A 25,509-nucleotide genomic window follows, 5' to 3' on the forward strand; every position below is an offset into this window, starting at 1 on the left:
TATTGGCTACTTGAAAGAAAAGATATACCTGTTTTTAGATCTGTTCACGCAGCTTTTAGTTCAAAGAAACCAAACTCATGAAAATTTTCAGGTTGGTTAGAAGCAGAACTGGGACCAGAAACGGATGCAGTTTCACTATATATGTGGGGAAGAGGGTCCTTTCTCTGCACCCAAGACGGGGAGGAAACCACACCGTAGGCTGGTGCAGATGGTGGGCGTATAAGGAAACAAGCCAATAAAGTTTCCTCAGGGTATTTCTAAACAGACATACACACAGGTGACTTACATACAAGCCTGAGGTATCTGATAGATTCTGTAAGTAGACATGTTGTAAGTATACCGCATATTTATCTGATTTTAACATACCTAGAAATCATGAGAACTGCTGCATCCCCATTGAATAACTGATTTTATCTGGTACATCCAGATACTTTGCAGTCTGGCAATGGTAACCTGGGCTGTCAGAACTGTACAAAGTCCAGACTGATGTTAAAAGTCTTCCCTTCTACCCAGACCGAATTTCAGGAGTAAAAAGTAAATATTTTACAGCCTTTAAAGCAGCTGTAAAGAACCAACAAAATCTGTTTGTCTGTAGTTTAGAGTAGAACTGGAAAATCCTTAGTTCTAGCCTGGCTCCGCCAGTAAGCAGCAGCGACAGTTAAAAACCCAAGACTTCCTCAGCTACTCCTAGCATGAATATGGTCACCCTTCACCAGTACTAAGGTTCCTGTAAAACTGAATCTTTATGACAACCCTTGACTATGCACGTACATTTATAAGAAAAAATATTTAAGGGAAGTTAGTATAGTCATACTTAGCATTTTAGGACATTTTTTTCTATGAAAAAAATTTATTGCAGGCCTCCACGTTTCTAACATTTAGGCATTCTCATCATGGGGCTTCCTGCTTCCAGAAAAGGCATGTCACAAGCCACACGAACCCTTTTCCTACTCTATTATGTATTGAATTTCCAGTACCTTATTTTTCACATTTCTCATTACACAATGTCTGTTTCAAGAACCTCCTTCTCACTAAAATAAAAAGGGCTATCCAATCCACAAGCTTGCCTGTTTAGTTGCATATTACACTAATTCCTGCTCAGATCTGATCTTTTTTCCCCCTTCAAGACAGTGACTAATCCACACCTAACGTGAAAGACACAGGATGCAGATGCTTATCAACCTACAACCTGAAACAGATTTTACCAATCAAAATTGCTGAACAATTTTTTAGAGCTGTCAGCTAGGCAATGGTGCTTATATGTGTCCTTATAAGCTATATTTTATATAGGTCATTATATAACCTTATATGAAGATAAGCTGTTACTGAATTTTTTTAAGCAGTAAACAGAAGAAAAAGTTAGTTCACTGGAGAGAGCTTGCAGCTGCCAGCAAAAACTTTACTGCCAGTTTTATTGTTTCAGGTTTATGAGAAAATCTTAATGACCAGCTGGAGTTGTCAGAAATAGTCACTCTCAACATATGGCTTCCTCTTTAGAATGCCCCAGCAGCACCCACAGCTGCGGGATGCCTGGAGTCGCTCTGCCCATCTGTTACATCAACACAGACACAGGTTACAATGAAACCTGGTCACTATCACTGAATCCCAAGTACAGACAAAACCTCTGACAGCCAGAAAATTATAATGGGAAAAAGGATGCCTAATCTGGTGAGGTTCATGGCACCCATCCAGTGCAATACATTTGCTTTAAGCAATGTCCAATGTAAAGAAAATAAAGGGAGACAATCCTGCTTCAATACTCAAATGAGTCAATTCTACATTAAAATAAAATCTAATGTTAAATGTTTCACTCAAACTGCTAGTTAAATTTATCACCAAATATTACTCACCTCAAAAAACAATACCAAAAATTCAGTAAGTTGAGCAACTGTTGGTCAGGAGCAAATTTAATAAAATGCAGTACAAGAACCACTCCACACAGGCCCTTAAAGTTCCCAGAAGTCCCAAACACAGAAAAACTAACCACCCATTCTACCCCAAAACTTACACAAATTGAGCTGCAAACCCCAAAAGTTTGCATACAGATATGCCACCCCATTGCAAAAAGAACTAAAGTTGCATGGTAAGAGCCAACAGGAGGAAGTATTTTGCTATCAACCACTCAACCCTTGTGCATATCTCAAGCCAGCCAGTACAGGCAGTAGCAGAAGCTCAGAAAACCCAGAAGTGATGGAATAATTCATTCTCTCCTTCCATATTCTATTCCCTCCCATCCCATCTCCCAAACACCATCAGGAAACTTCAAAGTCAACTAATTGCTTCCTCTTAGACACAGCACACGCAGACTTTGTGTTAAGGAACCATTACACTGGACTTTATACTTGCATACTCGTAATTATTTTTCACTTTCAAAAGGAAGTAAGTCTCAGAATTAGGTACTGTTGTTGGGAGCCAAGGTTCAGGCAACTGATTTTCCTTTTTAGCAAGGTAATATAAAAGAGGAGAGATGTGCAATTGAGAATAAGGAGTATAAGGAATAAGTGCTGGAAGAAAAAAAGATACTAGTTTAAAACATATTTAGAACAGAGTAAATGTATGTATAATTCTACTATGCAGTAGAGTTTCTCTTTTACCTATGGTATCATTAAAGATCAAGATTAGAAGATAGCTATCATTAAGGGCAATGGCACCAGAAAACACTTCATTACTATTAAGTGTTTTAAGTAGGTAATGACTTAAAAAGTTTTAAAAAACAACAGAACTACTTTAAAATTCTAACTTGTGCCAAAAAACTTACAATGTGAAACAACTGTTCAGCATGTGAGATTTAGATGACAAGGTGACAGTCGCAAGCCAAATGCTTATAAAAATTAGTCTGCAACTTGATATATATCCAAGCTGCAAAGCCAGTAAGAAAAGCCTGGGATAAAGTTACACCACCCTAAAAGCCCTTAGTCTAGTAAAAAGTATAGAAAGGAAAGCATTCATCAACATCTAGGTTCAAAACAAACAGTTGAAACTAAGGATGGTATACATGCAGCTCAATTTTACTTGGTACTGACACAAAGCGGGAGTCATATTCAGAAAGAAAAAGTATGACAAAAGCATTTTATTAATCTTAATTTCAAACATTTAAGTTCGTTGTTTTCCAGAAGGAAAAGTGTCTGTAGTTAACAATTAAGCTGTTATTGACCCTTAATAATTGACAACTAGTTGTTTTAACAAAACTACAAAATAATCTCAAATTCAGAAAGACAATGCTTCAAGAAGGGTTCTAATAAGCTTCAAAGAATGACCCACATACTAATTTGTCTGAAAGAGGGTCACACAGATAAAGTACCTCTTAAAAAAAATTCCAAGTAAGACTGGAACACAACTCAGTAAGAGATTCTAGATAAGCATGCATCAATCAAAGTCTTCCTCCCTTATATTTTCTTGTAAGACATGTTCTTGCAGGAGTACCTGCTTATTTCAGTTTTGGAATAAGAGATAAATATTACCTCAGATGTACACCTGTTATTTAATCTTAGCCTTTAAGTATGCCTAAATATAGTATTCACTATAAGATAAACCAGGAAATTACAGTAACCATTGCAAACTAAGACAAGATCTGAGTAATAGCTGAGTGCACATGAGTAACTACTACAGGCAGCCTAAATCTGCTTAGCTTTATTCCAGCCGAAATAGAAATCAGAAGTTCAAAAATAACAAAGCACAACAGGTCAGGGTGGACTTTCATCAAAAGGTTGCACGAATGATGTAAAGGATCAGCAACAGGAGTGGGCAGATCTTGCAGGTCAACAACTGGTTGCCACAGTTGGTATTGACAACAGGGACTAAGTTTCTTAGCGATGAATATAAATATCTGACTGGGGGCAGTAAAGAGGATTCAGCCAGACTTGGCAGTGCCCAGCAACAGGACAAGCAGCAATAGGCAGAAACTGAAACACAGGAAATTCCATTTAAACATCAGACCAATCTTTACTACTGTCAGACTTATCAAATACTGGGAACAGGCTGCCTAAAACCCCTGTGGATTTTCTACCTCTAGCAGATACTCTCTGGACACAAGCAGATACAAAACTCAGTTGGACAAGGTCCTGAGCAACCAACTCTGACTTGGATTTCAGCAGGGGGTAGACTAGACAATCTCCAGAGGTCCCTTACAGCATCACCCATCCAATGATTCTGTGACTACTAAGTAGAAAAAAAAAATCCTCTTTTTCAATTACTGTAGTTTGTGCAAGAAGGTATGGTCATGCCTGACCAGCTGTAGGCATATTATATCGACAAAAGACCCAGCATTTGCAAAAGAGCAACTGCAGTTCTCTCCTAGGACCGGTGCTCAGGCAGAGGCTTCCAGCTCCAGACACTCAAGAACTACTTCAAACTTTGCCTGACATACTCTAGTTCAGCAGTTATCTCTAGCAGATAATTCCCCAGTTAGTGGTTTTTTTTAACGTATTTCCCTGCTGAATTTTCACACATACTTTTCTGGTTTATCTTTTTATTTTCATCTTGCATTTTCATAATGATTATTCATACATATTTCCATGTAAGGTCTGGGAGCAGCCAGATGGCAAGTTAACACATTATCATTCGACTGGTATGTCTTAGAGGAACTTGAAAAGCAAAACAATCCTAATCAACAGAAAAATACTATAAAAAACCCCACATATGTGTACACAAACACTCCTGATACACACAATTCTCCTCCCAGCAAAGACTTTAATGTTGCAATTTAACAATAGGTCAAATTCGTGAAATCCTGTTGCACCTTCTGACCCCTAAGATGCACCTCCACCATCAACAACTGTCTCCATAGCCCTTGGGTCTTGTACTTTTGTAAACCTTCCTGTGGCTAAAAACAGACCAATACACCACGTTGTTAAAACTGATCACAAGTAACACAGCACAAACTTCTGAAAGTGTCTGAAAATTTTAGTGTCCAAACAGCAGTAAAAAAATATTTTGGCTATGCAGCAAAGCTTCATAAATATGTATGTAATTATGCCAAATACACAACTCAGACTATTTCTGTGTCAATAAATTCATGTCAGTGACATGAATCTAAAAAGTCAACAGGACACCGAGTGGTTTACAAGCTACCACCTGAGATGTAGTACCTCAAACACCTGTGTGCTGTTATGGTATCAATGAAAACATATGACTGTGAAACAGTGTGACTCAGGCATTCACAAGATACTGTAAGTAATATATCAACAGCTGCATCCAGTCATTCACTAAGTAAACATATGGAAATAATTTAGATAAAGGATTGACTGATGTAAGAGTTCCAATCCATGCAATGAAATTTCCATTTACATTACAATTAACATACAGTGACAAAAGCAGATCAAGTAATTCCTGATGCCATGCTTTCTGCTTGTTCCCTCCTTGGTACTGTAGAGTATCTTGTACCTCCCATTGTGCTTGCATGAACTAGATCAAGAAATTAAGCTGGCTTTAAAAACAGAACATTAATTGCCTGATCTAGTTTGCTAAGTGACCCTACTAATAATTTCACTGGCATAACTGCGGAGCATGGACAGTGCAACACAGAGGCATAAGCCAGAGTAGGTGGGGTAGGACAGATGTGTGTTGGGAACAATCACAAATGGGTTCCCACTGAATGTTCTCTTGTTGTGTGCAAATGTACTCTGGTCACCTCATCCTGAGAACCTGCAAACCACTGGAGTGACGTCTCATCAGCATTTGTAGGTGAAATTGAAGTACTGAACAGAGACAGGGAAGATGCAAGAAGAAAAAAAAATAATTAGAAGATACAACAGAATCTGTATTGCTGTATGTTAACACCTCCCTGTGATGTGCGTGTGAGTCCTGACCAATCATCAATCAACAACCCCACTGCAGTTTTCAGAGATGTTTTGATTCCCTGGCTAAATACCAGATTGGGTAATAACACTCCACCCACCTTCCCTTGGCATTTTCAGTTGATCATGATGTTCTCAGCTTCCTGACCTACAAATTGTTGCATCCTATTACTGTGCACTGTTTAAACAGATGCCACATTCCAATCCAGATACTGCTTGAATTCAGAGCTGCCTGACACAATCCCTATAGTAAATTTTACTATTTTTTCAATCCCTGCAGCTTCTGATGACAGTAAAATACTCTGAAGTCCACACTCTTCTCAGACCACAAATGCCCTGCACCATCTCTCAGCACACAAGTATGTGCCTAAATTATTAGGGTCTGGACTATGCAGGGCTCATAGCAGAAACAGTCTGATGAGGTTCAGAGCGCACCTTATATTTGATTTTTTTCTCAATAAATTAAAGCTATGCTCTTTACAAACTTTTCAAATCACTGAAATACCAGTGGATAATACCTAATATGACAAGAATGGTTGCATGAAGGACATTCACACAAACATAATTTGGTGGCCCTGGATCACAACATAGGCACCTGTGCAGGCAGTGGTCTGATGGGTGCACTTTCAGGGACAGGTGATGACAAAGGGCATGCAATATTAAACTATTCTGAGATCACCCTCTCCCTGCAGCACTTCATCACAAACATACTGGATGGAGAGGTAGATGCATGGAAAAGACTGCAGAACCATGCATGTGCACACTTCTGCATTGTACTCATCAACTCTGACTGGGTTGTACTGGAGGCCTGCAAATGCTAGACCCTCAAGCTGTAGAGCTACATAATAAAATGTTTTGTATTATAAACTCAGATCTCATGTCCAGTGGGTGCTTAAGGGTTAAGTCTTTATTTTCTGTTGTTTAGCTCCTCATTTTTCTTTCAGCCTAACACCAGGAGCTCCTGGCGCTGGGGGAGAGAGCAAAGCACACAGTGCAATCCACTGCAGTGAAGTGCCCTGTCACATCACCAAACAAGGCTGAGCAGCTATTATCATTATAGGACAATTTTAACACTGGCAGCCTTGGTTGCAAAGAATGATCAGTATGTCAGTGTAAATCATCCCCTCAAAGTGCAGAAGTACACTCGGCTTTGGGGAAGTACAACTAAGCTTTAAGCTGATGTTTTCTAAAAGCCAAAAGCAAATGACACAATTTAAGCTGGAAGAAACTGGCAAAATAAAGCAACCTGGCAAAGAAAAACATGAGACTGTAAAGAGGCAATTACCCCCACTAAGCAAATTCAGCAACCTGGCAAAGAAAAACATGAGACTGTAAAGAGGCAATTACCCCCACTAAGCAAATTCAGCAGCCAAACTGTTAGAATACAAAGTGCAAAATTAAGCTGGAATTAAGCAAATTTTACTTATGTATTACTTAAGCCCTGCACTTGACATATGATGTACCATCACTGCTAAATGCCAAGGAAACATTCCAAGAGTTTTAACTTATATATCTCACTAAATTTTCACAACATAAATACAACAGAGTGCACATACCAGAAAGAAAAATACCAACCCAATAGCAGAGAATACCTGCTGCTTTTACATAAAACTACATGAAATCCCACATCTCACACTGACAGAGAAAGCTCTTTCCCCATTAATTAGAAAACACAGAAACACATTACAGCGATGTAACAATGAAGCAAAGTCCTGGTTTTGTTACTTTAAGAACAAGACCAGAATTGACTTTGTAAGAGCAATTATTCCAGTACAGAAAGCCATTATCGCCTTAGAAGCACTTTTACAGATAGCACAGTAAAAATAAATAATTTTGGCCTCCTCAGGAGGGGAATGTGTTTAAAGAAAACAACAGAAGAAATTCCAAACTAAGACATATACATTCCCTTCTCCTCACCAATACAATTAGATCTCCAGTATCCTTAATTTGTATCTTAACTCCCAGAGCTTTTAGATTTATGGTAATGCAGCTGAATAGGGAAAACACTGAACTGTACTTTTTACTGCAGGCTTTAAAAATCAAAGAGACCCCAAAAAACCAAAAGATTTGTGTTCAAAAAGTACTTTTTAATATATTTTTAGACTATCAGCAAAACATGATTTTATTAACTGAAGCAAAGCACATTTATCTTTAACTGCTTTTTACTAAAATCTTAACAAAAATCTTAACATATTAACTAGCCATCACAAGATGTCTTTCTACACTTAAGGCATTATCAACTCCTTGAACTCACTTACATGAAAAAGCTACATCAATAATACTGTTATATTCATTTATCATTTGATGAAAGGAATACCAAAATCAAATTCTTAGTTGGCAAGTTTCAGAATATTTTTTCTCTCTTAAACTCTCTTCATTTATATAAACTGAAATGAATTCTGTCAGTTGCCACTATAACCTCTCCTTTCTTAAGCAAAGTATTTTCAACAACACTTCCTGGTTCCCGAGCATAACTAAAATTGCATTTTTCCATTTGATAATAATGGCAACTTATTATACTCTTTCAATGTATCTATGAAACCTGGCCATGAAGATTTTTACTAATCTATTCTTTATCAAAAAAGTTCTAACCAATTAAGGTTTGAATGGTCATATCTTAAAATCTGAGCTGAAATTAAACACGGTTATCACTTTAGAGTAATATATAAGAAAACAAAGACATTCTCCCAGAATTCACAAAAGTTTAACTGAAAATTCTCATTTAATGAGATATGAATTCAAAGATTAATTCTATGGCAGTAATTGAAATAATCATTATTCCAGTGTATTTCAAACACAGTCACATGAATTTGTATGACAGAACCTTAAACTTCAGTTTCAATCAAGGAGGAAGTCCGATACACCAGTCTAATTAACTAATTTGTCTAATTGAACTTGCAGTCTCTCCCTCCTTCCACACTCGTGACAAAAACACTTCCTTCCTTGTAAAATTATTCCTGTACCAAGCTTTACTAAAATTGCATTGTTACCAAAGTAAAGGCTAAGCTTTTCACATACAGGACTCATGCCTTATTTCTGCACTTGAGACATGACAAAGTAGGGAACTAAATGCAACAGGAGGAATTGTCAGCACTAAAATTATCAGATTAGAAATCATTACATTAGAAGTAATTATAGTTTATTACTACTGGAATTAGTTATTAGTATGTATGTAAAAGGTGGCATTTTTAATTGTATTCCAAATACCAACAAAATAGGTAAGTATTTATAAATCTAAACTTAGCGTTCCTAAAAGCACAACCACCATGAAGCAGTAGTTACATCAGTCCTTACTAACTGCTTTCATATTTGGAAAGGCATTGCACTGTAAAATGTTTTGCTCATTACCAATGCTGCCTTCACGAGGGAGCTCTTTCAACAGAAAATCAGATACCCTGTCTGTTTCCAGTCTCTACAAATACCAAGATTCCTTATTACTATCCTGCCCAGATTTCACAAATCTGAGTACCTTATCTGTGTCAGATACAAATCACAATGAAGGTACTATTAGCACTCCTCTTTCCTGTAAGCTTCAAACACACCATCGTTTGACTTCATGCCAGATGGAGAAAAGGCAGAAGTGTCAAATGTTTAATTGACTAAAAACTTTTTTAGGTAGTACCATCAGTACATACAATTTGACTGCATCTTTCTTAGAACATACACAAAAAGGCTTCCTTCCCCCTTGCTGCACTTTGAAGGAAATGCTAAGCATTGGTTTGCCCTATGGCACAAAACATACCAGATACCAATGTCTGGTGATGCCAGCCAGCCCATCACATCCCCGGTGCTTCACACACTTCCTCTTCCTTCAAATTACTACATGCTCTTCTCAGACAGAATAAAGCAGAAATGAGAGGTAGCCTCTCTGCTGTGCAGCGTAAGGCATGACAATGGAAACTGCAGTGAGCAACTAAAAATGATGGTATGGAAGTTGATACACAAAGTGCACAAAAAAGTGGCTTTTACTCCTCTCACATACGGCGATCAAAACTAAGGGATACTAATTTCTCATATGCAGGTTGCAAATGGGCTATGTCCAATACACACACAAAAAGTTACTAATTTCCCTGGTATAGTAAGAATGCAGCTAGAAAATTTAACTCCTAAATAAATACTGCAAATTTTGTGTTTCTGTAGAAGCAGCTTATGATCCCAAAGACTTGGGATCACCTCTATACTACGGCAGGTGCCCAAAACAAATAGGGGATGTCTTTCTACTGAACAAAACTGGATCCTTGATCACAAGGATCACAAAATGCCTAATCTCTAGGTAGCTGAAGTTTCGTAAAATTACTTTCATCCTAAATTTCTAATTCCTTATTTTAATGTCTAATTCAACAGGTTGTTCATCACATTCAGGATAACAGTACCTAATAAGTCTGCTTCCTAACTAATAACAGGTGACTTGATAGCATATATGATTTATTGACTTGCTTCTGTGAAATTCTTTAAGTGTAAATAATAGCTAGCATATTTCAGCCAATAATATACCTGAATGCTAGATTTTTAATTTTTGATCTGTTTTTTTCACTGTTTCTTTTTCTGACATAAAACATTCAGGATTGTTATAAAAAATAAAGATGTTTCAATAAGTCTTTCTAGAAAGTGAAATATTTTAGAAAAATATTTTATATTGCAAACAAGTTTTGTTGTTGAATGTATAATTTTTTTTTACTTGGCGTTTTCTATTTTCAATTCATTTTTACAAATAGCTCTTGCTGATAGAGGCTTTACATTAAATTTTGATTTGGGGAAAGAATTTACTACCTAACAGTAATCTAAAGTTACTCAATGTTTGTGTTCAACTGTAAGGCATACAATTTAACCACAGAATAAACCAGAAGAAATTCTGGTGGTAGCAAGTTTTCCTATTCCAAATCTCTAAGTGAAGGTAGAGCAAACTACGAAGACCAGTTTATTTCCTAAACAATTATCTTCTGTTATTCTTTTGTATAAAAATAAACAATTAGCTATTGCTCCTCTACAAGAACAGCGTCAGTTACATTTTAGTTTCCATACTGCTTTCTCTCTCAACACAAAGTCAAGTCCATGGTGGGGACACATTAATGTGAGCAATGCCTGCCAACTACACCCTGGCTCTTTTAAGTTTGTCAATCTCCAATATTCAGAATTCCGCTGCACACCAGAATTAATTTATTCTCATTCAACCAGATCAATCACATGTTAAGAATTTTCCTTTAAGACTTAATTACTGTAAACCCTCTGGTATAATTTCAATCTATTAAGGACAGTGTATTGAGATGAAACACTACACAACTGGTTCCCAGGATAGTGCATACACTTCTGCATGCCTGCACAAGATGAATGATCTTTGACAAGACAGAAACATGTAACATGCAGACAGAGGTCCTTCATGATTCAAACTAGAAATAAAAGACATCATGTTCAAGTTGCAATTTCAGAGATGAGGCAATAGTGCTTGAAAACTGTCAGAGCCGAGTGAAAAAAGAGATTTCCTAGCAAGCATGGACAACCACGACAACTCGATCCTTACTTAAACAGATTAAGCAAGCTGCGGTACATGAGCATAAATGATTTAAATTCCAAAATGTTTCTCTTGTGTTGCCACTGCTTATTTAAACATACTAAAAAACACTGGGTACCTATGCCAAGATCTGATGCATTCCTGAAAGGTGAGTAAGATCCAAAAAAATCTCTGGACAATGCCAGGGAGAAGACAGCAAGTTGAAGATTTATTCCATTCATTATAATAAAATGGCTTCCTGTTTAGATCCCTATTATAATTAAATGTATGACACACAGGAGTGCTGGAAACAGACTTCTATTTCCTGGGTAACAGTTAAAAAGGGTATATCTGTGACGTACAACAGGAATGAATACCTGCTATTATTAGTATTACTGCATTACGAACAGCCTCTGACAAGATGATAATCCATTATTCCTTAGAGATTGAATAGACCAAATGGGGAATTAGTAAAGGAGTAGCCTCAGCAGGAAAGAGCTGATGCCCGAGAGTTCCTTGAAAGAGGCCTGAGTTGTGACAGGATTCGCAAAATAGGAGCAGAATTTTGCATAAGTGAAAGAACACGTAGAAAGTCTAGAACAAATTAAATATATCAGGACAGATTCTGTCCATTGTTCGATAAGAAATGAAGGAATTCTTGGCAGGGAAAAAAATCTCAGAACAAAAATGAAATAATCTTCTTATGAAGTTTCATTAAAGCTCTTCAAGAAAAGAGTGAAGCACAGCAAGAAGATGACAATGAAATGGGACTACAGATTCACACTGTGATAATCAAGCAAGCACCACTAAGTTCCAAAACATTCAAAATACTGTGCAAGAGCTGATTTCATTTGCATCCCAGGAGCTGAAATCACACTGGTGACAAATTAAAATGAACAAGCGAACCCCTAAGTTTATGGCCCCTCATTAAAATTAGCATGGGGAATCACCACACAGAAGGAGCCATTACTGGAGTCCAAACGCTGAGAGAGTTGTATGTTCCTGATGACAGAAACTCAGCTGTAATTACAAAATGGAAGACAAAGATATGGCAAAAATTGAAATCCTTACCAGAGTAAGTTCCTACAGCCTTATTTATGTATTGATTTGAAGCCACTCCTACCAGCTTTTGTTTTGTTTATACACTTCTCTGTTCCTGAAGGAAATGCCTGTGTAAGCTTCTCACAGCAGAACCCAAAGTATTCACCAAAAAGGGCTCTGCTGGACAACCACAGCTGTATTACAGAATACGCTTAACCTGCTAGTAACATTTAGCTATAATTTTTCTTTTAACCTAAGTTTCCATGGTTGAAAATAGATAGGACAAATGTATCTCCACCTTTCAGCATTAGAAGCAGCCACTAATGCAGAAGGAACAGTAAGAACTGTAAGCTGGTGGGGCAATTCTGCACAACAATCTGCTCTGTGATGTAATAGAAAAACCTGACCTCTCCAATCTGTATTGGTAATTTCAGCACATCATGCTAAAAGAGCATTCCCATAGTTAGCTGCACTAAGGGGAGCAGCACAGATCAAAGGAGATCTATTTCCAGAGAGAATCTTGTCTGGACCAGTTCACCAGTTCACAATCACCAGACTGCATTAAAGGTATTGCATTTTGACAGTTAATTTGCAAACCTGTGTAACAGTGTAAGCCAATCTTAACCTGTTTACTTCACACTGGTTTTGTCACATTTAGGAAAGGGACAGCACTATAAGGACAGTTTTTCAAAGAACTCTTGCTGAAGCCCATTTTTCTTGACAGAGTTACATGAAGTAAATTCAAGTTATGTAATTGCACGTCTACCCAGCTTGATTGATGACTTTATTTTAAATCAAGGTATATCTATATATTTAGCAGCATTAGGACATGATGCTATAACTTGCTTTTTGAAGTCAAATCTTTTTAATTTCATGAATTAAAGCATTGCAAGCAGTCAAAATTTCTGAGCCATCTACCCGCTGAAGGCCAGTCAATAGTGGTACACCAGGCATCAATACTGGGTCTTCCAGCGTTTAACGTCTTGATTAGTGACCTGGACGATAGGAGAGAATGCACCCTCAGTAAGTTTGCAGCTGACCAACCAGGTGGTTGTGCTGCCATACAGAAGAACTTGGCCAGTGGGTCCAGGGCAGCAAACCTTTCCCTCTGTTCAAAGTCCTGAAAGCCTCCTTACCTGAGTTAGAGAGTCAGAAAATAATGGAAAAAAGTAACGCTCTTGCTTGATGTCAGATTTCAAAAATGCTGCTCTTCAGAACAGCAGAGAAATGTTTGTTTTACAACAGAGGTACACAGAGTACATGCAGTGCTCCAGCAAATGGTATATAACACAAACACACATGCATCTTCTAATATCTGAGGAATTACTAAATTTCAAAGAGCATACCAGTCAGACTTCAGAGGCCTCTCCAAGAACAGCTTACTAAACTGTGCCTGAAATTCTTGGGTGTTCCAAGAATCAAACATGGGGGAAATATCTTAGCAATATACAATTACCCTACCATTAGTCTTTCCATTAATACTTTAGTGGCTCTAAAAATTCTTACCGAGTGCCCCAATACTTTTCACCCTCAAAACTGTAAGTCTGCTGTCTTTATGAAATTAAATATGTATTGCCACTGGTACAGGGAATAGGGGCAAAAGTATTTTTCATACTCTTAGTATGTTTGAGACTGCACAGAAGGCATTCACTAAGGAATCACTATCCATCATATCTAACAGTAAACTTCATTAAAATTCTGTAGTTTTGTGTATAAAAAGATACAGAATTTAGAAAACAATGACTTCAAAGTTGAAAAAATTTAGATGAGGGGCTAACTTGGTAAAGTCAGCAAAACAAAGCCAGGTTTACAACAGGAGGAGGATTGTTCCCAGGAAGAGAGGCTGATGGCTCTCCAAAGTACAAACAGCTGCACTTCACTACTTGGAACTTTCACAGAGGCTCAAAAATTCTTCATTTGCTCAGACTCATATTTAGCATTGCTTCTTCCCTGGGAGAGCGAAGACCCTGGGGAGGATGCAGAGGGGCAAACTACAGCACACTATTTGCAAACTGACACAAAACCTACCCACAGCTACTTGTATCATGTAACTAGTAATGTAGGTGGGGTATGATCTTGGAATTCCAATTTTATACTGTAGAAAAATTATGATAAATAACGCAGTGTGGGACACAGGAAGCACCAACAACCTTTTCTGTGACTGTGTGAAGAAAATGACTAAACAGTCAGGAAATTTCACAAAAATTGCAAAATACAGTTAAATGGAACGTATCGGATCCCATCGTTGTGGGATCCAGTGTGGCCCAAGTAAGGGTCAGAGAAATGCATTTTTTCTTTCAGATGTGCAGACTGGCAAAGATCTAAAAAGACTGAGACCCTAGGTCAAGTTTTGTTCTAGCTAACTTGGACCCTCAACATAGAGGGGCAGCTGCCTTCAGCTCCCTCTGTCAAGTGAAGAGATGCAGGTTCAGCTGGATTAACGGATTTTCAGATCTGCTCAGACCTCTAACAGTGATGGACCAAAGCCTCCAATAACTGCACTGAAATGCCCATTTTATTTAAACGCTCCTTGTGTATTGGCAAGCACGTATTTTACTTCCTTTCAGAATTATTCGGTATGAAGTACTGCTGTTCACACAGCTCACCTTCAGAAACCAGTAATTCACAAAACTAACATGGATTTCTAAAGTCAAGTATAACTGTGGCTGGGAACTATTTCTGCCAATAATGGTAAGCAAGTGAGGTAGGCTTGGGAAACTCTGCTATGGTACACAATATTAAGCACATCAAAAAGAGTGTAATTAGATGGCAAACAGCTCATTAATATTGCCTTGTGTTGCAGACACTATGAACCATTCAAATGACACAGACCTTTACCTTTTACTATCTTTACTGTCATTTCTTCTTTTTTCCTCTTCACTAATCTACTTATCCTACCTTTTTCTTTTGCTCACAGAGACATCCTACTTTTTTTGAGTTTTTTCCCCCCATCAACAGCAGTTCAGCCCTTTTAAAGACTTTTGGATTTCACTATACATCTGTCATGACCAATTTTTCTATGTACATGTTTTCTTGGCAGAAAGCAATTAAGAAATATAACCCTCAGAAAAGCCAAGTATTGTAAAAGTATAAATGCTCTCGTGTACTGCAGGGGGATTTATATACCCTCTAAAGCTATTCCAATGCTTACAATACATACTGGGGAGCTGCGGCAACTGAGAACCAAAAGATGCAAGAGCTCAAGGTGCGGAAATGTACGCAGCTCTTGCCACCATGCTGAAAGATTAGCAACAGGATAGCAAAAGTAGTTAAAAATGGACATCACATTCTCTTAAAACATTAACTTTTGCCTCCACCTGCTTATTGAAGGCGACAGCTGACAAGCATGATGGCAATCTTCTCCTGTGTTGTCTTGACCATAATACTAAGATTTGACAGGGGGAAATCAATGATAGGTTCAGGGCTGGTTGGAATGCAGTTGCCTTTGAAAAACGTTAAGATTGTGAGTTCTAGTGAACTGAACATGGACAAAGCTGAAAAAACTCCAGTAGTCATAATTTCTCTTAAAATCAGTCAAAAGGATAATTGCTCTTTTAATAAAAGTCAGAAAATAAAGGGATTAATGGTGCATCACTTCCGTAAGGCATGATAGATAAATATTCTGCATACACATGTGAGCAATCAAAACAGTGTACTTCATAAGTTTTCTAACTACTGATTCTCTCTACAGTTCTTCCTCCACAATTTCTGGTCAGATTTACTGTCTTTCTCCATATAAATTAGAATAATTTGCAGCAAAGAACTGTTTCAATGGTGCAAAAAAACTCTAAAAAAAGGATCGTATTTTTAGTCATCCATCACACACATCATTACACTGATGCAATACTCCTTTATTACTGTACTATTCCTGAATGTTTTCCTAAATGTGTGCACTACCCTAATAATTTCAAAGTAGCAGTAAAATATAACAAAACATGAATCAAGGCAAAATAAAAGTTGCCAATTTTCCATTCAGTAGACACACTAATCTGTACTATTTCGTACTTTCCTTAAACTTGCCATACCCTTTGGGCATAAGCCACTATAAACAGTTCAAGACAGTCTGAAAGACCAGCAATCCCAGACCAGCAATCCCCACGGTGCTTTGAAATTCCCTGTAACTTGACCACATAACACAACATACTCAAATGACCAGAGACAGTTTTTGAAAGCCACTAAATGTTTATCTGACCCCTTATGAACTCTTAGTAAAATACTTGGCTCTACGATCAGACAAACAACAACTAACATTTATACAAGCTACAATTCCCACTGAGAGTGCATTGGTTATAGCCAGCTACCAGAATCACAGCTCCTTCACCTCAGAGCTGAATTCTCTTGGTCTGGAGAAGCTGAAGGTGCATCTTTATTAGCAACATTCAAGAAAACTGCAATTTAAGACAGCCTCAGTATACAAGCAAGATCAGGCTTTTGTTTAAAATTACATGCTAGAGCTCCAGCAGTACTTTGAAAATTCTGTTCTTCCTAAATGATGTGAGTGCCCTATAAACTGCCAGGGATGAAAGGGAGCAGAACTTACATTAAGCACCTTCTCCAACTATGCCACTCTATTACATTAGGACCCATCAACATGTTTATCTTAGACCACGATGCAGTACTTTAAGGTATGTGGCTGATGGAAGAGTCATCGACTGAGGTTAAACAAAAGGCAACACTGACAAAAAAAGTTGTGAAAGAATCAGGAGGCAAAGTAAAGAGATAGCAGTAATGGAATCAAAGAAAGCATGCTGACATTTATTCAGACAAAATTTTCCAAAGGTACTAAGTATGTCCTTTCAACTGTCTGATCCAAGTAGCACTTCTGTTCAAGAAGGCATTAGACTTGGCAATATTTGACATAACATTTTTGCTTTAATGATTTTCCTAATGTTAAGAAAAAAAAGACAGAATACAGTGTAAGAATTCTAAATGCCAAGTTTATCTGACACAAGGAAGCATTATACCTATCATTTATTAGGACCCTGAGGGGAAACATCATTATGCACTGACCAGAGAGAAACAGAAAGCTACTTTTACATTGAGGCCACTGAAATGCCGATTAGCAGACAGTTAACTAGTTGTCTTAATTTCTTTAATAGAATGATCATTTACACCACTTTTTTTTCCTGCTGAGACAAAGAACCTGGAGACCTGCTACATTTTAAGTTAGAAATAACACATCTGTTCCTAACAGAAAGGACACCCAAGATTATATTGATTTACTGGTCCTTCACATTTCCAGTTCTGAAACAGACATGCCCGTGCTTCCCCACAAGAACTAGCTGAGGTGCCCCTTTTCAACTGGAATTACATTTTGCACAGAGGAAGAATGTGTTATATTTATACTTCGGATTGTTTGATGAATTATGCTATTACTAGACGATTCCTCCAAAGTGACATGGAGAGTTCACAAGCTGACACAAAAAATATCCCTCTAAACAATCTATATTCTTGCCCTTGCTCACACCTTATGACAGGAGATCAAAACCATAACAATTTTAACTGTTTCATTTGGTCAATGATTTTTTTTCCCTCTAATATAACTTCGTTTTAATGCAGTTTAGGAAGTTATGAAAATTTGACTTAGGATAATGTAAACTTTTGTTTAATTACTCAAGAAAAGGAAAGTTACTAGTTCTTGTCAGTCAATAATATTTATTCCAAGGTCTTTATGGTGGGTAGTTGTTAATTTAAATTTCAGTCAGTTAAAAAATGCAACACAGTAAGGCAACCAGCAATATAATCTCTCAAGATGAAAAATAAAGAACATGGGGAAAAAATCTTGCAAAGTTTGTTTCGTGTTGTGCACACTGTTTAATATCGGCTACCAATCTATTTTGTTTGTATCCTGAGATTCTGCACAATGAGTTGATGTTTATATATTTAAAATTTGATTTTAACAAAAAAGAAGGAAGACCAGAACTCCAGAATTATTTGCTGCAAATGTTTGGTCAGAAATGCTAATCCCCACAACATTCAGGAACATAACAAAAGACAAAAAAGAGTTCTCTCCAACTCCAAGCTCACAGAAACTCATTTGAAGGAGACTGCATTTGCTGTGGAAGGGAACACAAAACAAGTAAAACACACACATCAGCTCCATGGAGAATGGAGCTGGCACTGCAAACCAACGACTCCAAATTCTTTTCTCTCCCTTCTTCCTGCATCTGTTTTGGCTGGCATCTGGCACAAGAAATCCAACTGATGTCACCTGCCCAATCCAGTACTGCTGTAACTCACTGTTCAAGACAAAAACAAACCTGAAAAGCAGGCAGACAGCTCAGCAGTTTGGGGACAGGAGAGGCCATTTACGTGGAACTGCATCCTGAAACAGAGCAGCATAAACTCACCGGCGAACCTTCCCTCCATCCGCAACTGCCGCTTTGTCACCTCCCAGATCCCCAGCTTCTGCCTGACAGCAAACTGTCAGGGCAGCGTGTAGTGGGTCACAGAACAAATAAATTGGTAACAAATGCGGACTGTAACAGATGTAAAAAGAATCAAGTATTCAGAAGTCACGTGCAGGGAACAGGTCATGTGCAAGCTCCCAGAGACAAAGCATGTTTTGCAAATAGGTCTCGCAGACTGGGGTTTTCTACAGGAAAGGAAGGTATTGCTCTCCTGCATGGCACTTTGTGACATACCGTGTTGTATACCCCACTGTTAGAAAGTTTAACTGGCTTCTCTGTTTCCATGTGCTCTTAGCTTTATGACAGAGGAACTATTTAAGGTAAGATCACACTCCACAACACCCCAAAAGTAATAAATTGGATGTGCATTGGAACAACACCCAATTTTAAATATCAGGAAAAACTAGGCAGGATTGAAAAGTTTCAAAGATAGCCGGTCCTACTGTGGGATAAAGACATACCTACTTAATGGAAAATTAAAATATTTTACATTTTTATGTACAGATACACTCTGCAAAGTTAAGCAGTTAGTTAATTGCACCAAATCCACAGTATTTACAAATCTATACAGGGAGAGCAACGAAATTCTCTACAGAAACCCTTCTCAATGCCCCTTTTTTTATTTCTCCTAAGTTAGCAGAAAACTAAATATCAAAAACCCAATACAACATAATGTTAACTCCCTGAGATAAAAACCACCATAAAGCTTACTGTGGGGACTGCCACTGTAAGAGTTTTATTTTCAGTTCTCTCATTAAATGCAAAGCAAGTAACGTTTGCATTAAGATGTTTGCATTAAGAGCAGACGTTGCAAGGCCAAAAATATGTTAAAAAGCAGTGACATCAGACAAAACCAAATCTATTAAGACCAGCTGCCCACATCTAAACTGCTACTTTAACATTTCCCCGTACTCAGTTAGTACATCATTACCCACAAACCCCACATCTGCAAAGAAAAAAAAAATAAATTGTATTTCACTTGCCTAGTTAAGATCCGATATTTTACTACAGTAAATAAAAATAATGTAACAGATCTCAAAGTCACCACAGATTAACTGATTTCTGAAAACCCCTTTGGTTTTGGCTTTAAGCACCAAATTGTAGCTACTTTTTTTGCATTTCATACTTCCTGTATTACTCAAAACTTTCAGAAGTTGCTAGTATACAGCCTTGTTTCAAAGAAATAATAATTGTTTGAAAGTGGAAATACAATTTTCATTACGAATGGAATTATAAAATACACGATGAATTTTTTCGGCTCAGAATCAACTCATAAAAGTGTATTTAGGCCCTGGATCACATCCAAACTGGTAATTAATTATGCTTTAAACTACTTCTATTGTAATTCCAAATATTCCTTGTTTTACTTGTTCTTTTTTATTACTGCTGTACATGTGACTGCACACAACTGACTGGATAGCAAAAAGGGCAACAATGTCAGAAACAAGGATAGAGACTGACTATTCAGCAGACGTAAGGTAAGAGGTGAAAGTAATCAAAGAGGTGGCATCAGGTTTGTTCTCTAAAATTCAGAATCAGAAGACTAGTCTTAAAATAAAATGTCTGTCTTTGAGATGCTTACTGAATCATAATGCCACAATACCATTTGTTCTGGAACAGAAAATATTCAACATATTTATGAACGTAAATCAATAAAACAAGCAAATATTAAGTACATAAATACCTCACTGTCAAAGAAACAGCCAAGCCTACCTTTTCAAACGTGTATCAGCCTGAGTTACACTAGGAAAATGCAGACCGATTTGCGTATCTCCCTCAAAACAGTTTTTCTTCCCTTATGGTTGCTATGCAAATAGGAGAAACCCTTTACTGAGAGTACAGATTGTCCTTTTAGATGAACAACCATCTTCAGCATATACCCTTCATTCAGTAGCATTCATTTACTGAATCTTTCCCACAGAGAAGTATGTTCAGAGGAAGCTCAATTTGCTTTTTTTCCTCACAGAGCTGAATGATATAACACTTTATATAGAGTAGGAGACAAAGCAGACAATCTGCAGTATGTTGCCAATTTATGAACAAACCAAATATTTTTTTACTTTAAAATATGCAAAAGTTAAAATTCTTCCAGTGACTCAGGTTAAAAATTGCTGAAGTTGACAAGTGTAAACTTGAGAACTGAAAACCCTGCTACCACTTTTGAAGATATTAGATATTTCTGCACAGTCAACTCTCAATGGAGAATAGACTAAAATATGCAGTAAATTAGGACCTATAGACTTATCACTGAGCAAATAAATTCCACAGGGTAGCTCTGCTGGCTGGCAAGCTTTCCCAGTGGCAAACAGGTAATACTGTGCTTTGAAGGTATATTGTTTCAGCAAAGCTTGTATCTGTCCTAAATTGCATGTCTCCCCTCTCTGTCTCCCCTCATCCTGTTTGAAAGAATTGTTTGCTGCTGTCTTGACCAGGACTTCAGCTGGAATCACTGCACTCTGATTAGTTTGGGATTTTGTCCCACGCCCTAGCACATATGTGTTAACATGCAGCATAGCATTTAAGTATGGACTGTACCTATGGTGAAAAATAGTGGTGACTACGTAGCCAGTCCGAGCAGCTTCCATTTACCTTAAAGGAGCTATTAAACTGAAGGCTTTGGAATTACTATAGCTAAATACAAGAACAGAGTAATAAAAGGAGGTTCGTGACTGCAGCATCCATCATACTGAAGTCAATGGCGGAATTCCCAACAACTTCAGACCGGTCAGGATTCATTTAGCCACCTGCCAAAATCTTACAATGTTGCCTGAATCTTCAACGTGTGTGAAACACAAGTGAGTTGGACCTCCCAGAAGATCAGGCACAGACACCTTTGCTATCTTCAATAAACATTTTAGTTCACAGTGGTTATGATCAGTTCTTTACAGGAAGCAATTCCTACCCCTTTTACCCCCAGCTAGTTTCTCATTTGTATGTGGTAGGTTTTATCTCAGCCTGCAGGGAACAGAAGCCTGCTCCTCTGACTCACTCCACAGCACAGCCAAGACTGAGTCACACGGCAGTGCAAAGCACTCCTGACATCCAAAAGCCCGTTTCCCAAGATGGGAAGTGAATCAGGAAAGATGATAATGTCACAAGTACTGTAAACTATATAAATAAATAAACAAAATCCTTCGGAGTTACTCTGTAGTTTGATTAGTTTGCCTTATAGAATATTTCTTGCAAACCTATACCTTAAAACGTCAAATATTAAAAAAAAAACACTTTACGCATCTGTCTAGGGCTAAAACCCCACATTACAGACTACTGAATTATTAAAAGCTGAATGTGAGTAAACACACTGCTACATAACTGCAAGCTACATCACCGAATATACCACGCTTATTTCCCAACAAGTATAGTTCACTTGTGTTCATAATTCAGCGTGCTGGCAAGTGCTCTGTGATAGAATTTCTAAAAATAATTAAGTGTTAGTAATACAGCAACTACAGCAGCCTCCACTTCCAAATCTTTGAAGAGAAAGCACAAGACTGTGTATGTGTACATTGAAAGAGATTCTGCTCAACTTTTCAACAATGAAGTTTAGTTCCACTTTCATGGAATTTGAAGCAAATATGTGTCTCATGGTAATACGATTCTGTGAATATAAAACCATGCCTGATGCAGATTTCAAGTAACTAAATGGTTACCATATTTGTAATTTAAAGTCTTTACAACACCAAGTACTAAAAGAGAAACATATTACTGCTAAAATGCACAAAATTTAAATACGAGCAGTTTTTTACTATCCTGGATGATATGTGCAAAATATATTTGATATAACTTTTAGCTTTCATAATAAAGCTTTAAATTTTATTTGCAACATAAATACTTTAAAAAATGGTGATTTAACATAATCCCTTAAATAATATTGCTATTCCCACATACTGATAAGCTGTGGATTTTATTTAAAGGATGTGGAGTAGAAATAATTTTAAAAGCAAACAACCTTTTTTTTTAATTACGTAAACCGTTTTAAACACTCACTCCAGGTAAAAAGTTATAGCTTACTCCAGGAAGATTATTACCAGCCCCTAATGTCTTATTTGAAAGGATATTCACTGTTTGATTAATACCTTCCTTTTTAGTTGTAAAGTAGCTTGCTTTTGATAATATAAGCATTTAAAATACCATAGTCCAGTTTTCTGTTTCTGTATGTATCCAGCAATCTGTCAAATACTAAAGTTAATGCTGAGAAAGCAGCGTCCTGTTGCCTTATTTATTATGAACAGTGATTATATATTATTTTTTGTCAATAAAAAAAAAAATCTCTTTACGTAGTAGGATCAGGAATGTAAGATTTCAACAAATAACCAAAAAGAAGGCCAGTCAGATCATAAAAAATTATAGCTGAATCTCTTTTTTACTGAAGATAAAAATCTCACCTTAGAATTTGTATTATATTATTCTTTTCTAGAATACATATACTGCCTGGAAATGCTAGTCACCTGGGAGGTTATGCTTTCAACCTCGGCTGAAAGGGAAGATTTAAGCTTTCTACCAAAGCAACAAAACAACTCTGGGTTTACACCACAGTATAGGGTGCAGTATACATGTTATTTGCACACTTCATCTAACCAAAAGCAAAATCTTCTTTGTACTTTCACGGCCAACACATTGTGCCCCACCCCCCGCACCCGCAAAGCTTGAGGAGGTAGAACATGACAGACCTGGAAAATGCAATGGTATTTTGGTAATGATAGTGCCTGGGCCTTCAGCTTTTCCCACAGATGTAAGACATGGCCCAGCATTTTGCTAGGTTTATAATACCAGAGAATTTAAACAGAGTGAAGGTGAGATTTTTCGGTTTTAGTTATTCATTCTTTTTGGAGACAGAAACCTGCATGGTCAGACTGCTGATTTTTTTAATATATTTTTCTGTACATTATTGCTGACTTCTGGAAGCTACCAATGCCTTTCTATTAGGTGGAAAAAAAACTAAACATAAAAGCACCAGATTTTAGATGAATGTATGCAGTAATAAATTTTACAATGAGATTTAATCTAGAAACTAAGTAAGCAGGATAGATTTGGATTTGGAATAGCTTTTTGAACAAGAACAGTCATAAAACATGCACATTCCTAAATTCTTCATTACTTGAGAGCTTATCTCAAATAGGGAAACAGGTGAACAGTACAAAAAGTGATCAAGACTGTATCTGGTTTATTTTCTGTAATTTTCCTGTGGCTAGATCTATACCAAAGCTGTTCTGGCTGGCACCTTCAATGTTAAGACTGTCAGCATTTCCATTATGAAGTGAAGGCCTTATAAACTCAGCTTTAAAAAGACAACTCTGTACTGAAACTCAGCACAGAATTTTTCCATGCAGGATCAAAAAGTTTGTTACTGCTATTAAAAAAAAAAAAAAAAAAAAAAAAAAAGAAAAGAAAAAAAAAGAAAAGAGATGTCATTTCCAGCTCTTCTGCTCAAAGTTTTACTCTGTTTTCTCTACGGGGAAATACCAAATGATACAGCTTTCAGGGAGAAAAAGAAAAATGCCTGACAATGAACTCTAATAAACTTCAGAAGTTTCCCAGGGAATTTTAAGAATGTGAAAGGACAGGGTATAGATAGTACTGCCAATTCTTGACTCTGAAAGCTTGACTAAAAATTACGTATTGATTTCTTGATTCTGCAACCCAATTCAAACTACTTACAGTGTGATATTTGTTCTCCAGTGACATGAAAAAAAGAAAAGAAAAAAAACCCCAAAATCAGTCTGCTCATTGGTACCTTCCTTATTCTAAAACTAGCTTCTGCTCTGCACATGTTTGAACATGATAGTCTGCCCCTTCCAGGATGGGAAGATCTTTTAAGAACAGACGTGCAAACTGATGGAAAGGCTAATTAAGAAGGGAGGCAGGTGATTTCTGGAGGGGGAGAACAAAAAAGGGAGGGGGAGATTACACATGAAGGAAGGGCCCAAGTGTGGCAGATCCCTGAACAGAAAAGGATGGGAAGATGGCAGTTTCTAGGCTCAGTCTGTCGTGGTCTGGGAGACACCTTTCTTTCACTGCAATCTAGAGGGAGGTTTGTTGAGAGGAGGGGAAGAGAACCAATTTTGCCCTTAACAGAAAACCTAAAAAGACCTGAGGGATGGAATTAATCACCTCTACCTGCAAATGTCAACCAAGTCCTTATCTCCACAGAACAGAGGTTTTTCCAGAGAGTCATTTGCACTCCTTGTATAGCAAGCAGAGAGACAGGAAATTCATAGCACCATTCATTTGAGCTATTTTAAACATCTGGCTAAGGGCAACACAAATTATGTTCTAGAAATGCCTACCAAGAGTCTAGACAGCAATCCCTGAAGTAGGTCTCCAAACTTAAGACAACTGAAATATACAAAATAAAGTTGCTGGGCAGCACGAGTCCTGGGTACCACTGGAAGAGAACGCAGCCTTTAAAAGGGCAGAACACTTCCATATAATCATTTAGGTAAGAAAAGACCTTTTAAGATCATAGACTCCAGACCATTAATCTGACACAGCCAAGTCCACTGCTAAACCATGTCCCTAAAGTGCCATATCTACACACCTTTTAAACAGTCCCACATGGTTTGCCTAGCAATGCCCCGGTGTTCTGGTGAGCTGATTCGGTTCCAGTACTGATTCAGCGATCCTTAAAGAGACCTGGGAAGAAATACTTGCTTCTGACACAGATTTTGCTTGGTTTAGATGTTGTCTACATTTTTTCAGAATATGCTCCTGGTATAACGAAGGTTAGCAAATAAACTATTAACAATTTGACTTTTCTTGGTCTGTACCATTTAGA

At 37.4% G+C, this 25,509-nt stretch overlaps 1 protein-coding gene across 12 annotated transcripts in view; it reads right to left on the minus strand.

The window, feature by feature from the left end:
• NEDD4L (NEDD4 like E3 ubiquitin protein ligase) overlaps nucleotides 1-25,509 on the minus strand; it is a 180,065-nt gene that overhangs the window by 58,871 nt on the left and 95,685 nt on the right. Inside the window, exon 1 of one of the 12 annotated variants that reach the window (XM_080371774.1) lies at nucleotides 29-7,062. The exons of the other annotated variants lie outside the window; for them this stretch is intronic. The gene's annotated coding sequence lies outside the window, so the exon portion shown is untranslated. Of the gene's footprint in view, nucleotides 1-28; nucleotides 7,063-25,509 lie in introns of those variants that run through there. 12 annotated transcript variants of the gene reach the window in all.

The sequence above is a fragment of the Falco punctatus genome, assembly GCF_963210335.1.
Source record: "Falco punctatus genome assembly, chromosome: Z".
Taxonomy (NCBI): Eukaryota; Metazoa; Chordata; class Aves; order Falconiformes; family Falconidae; genus Falco; species Falco punctatus.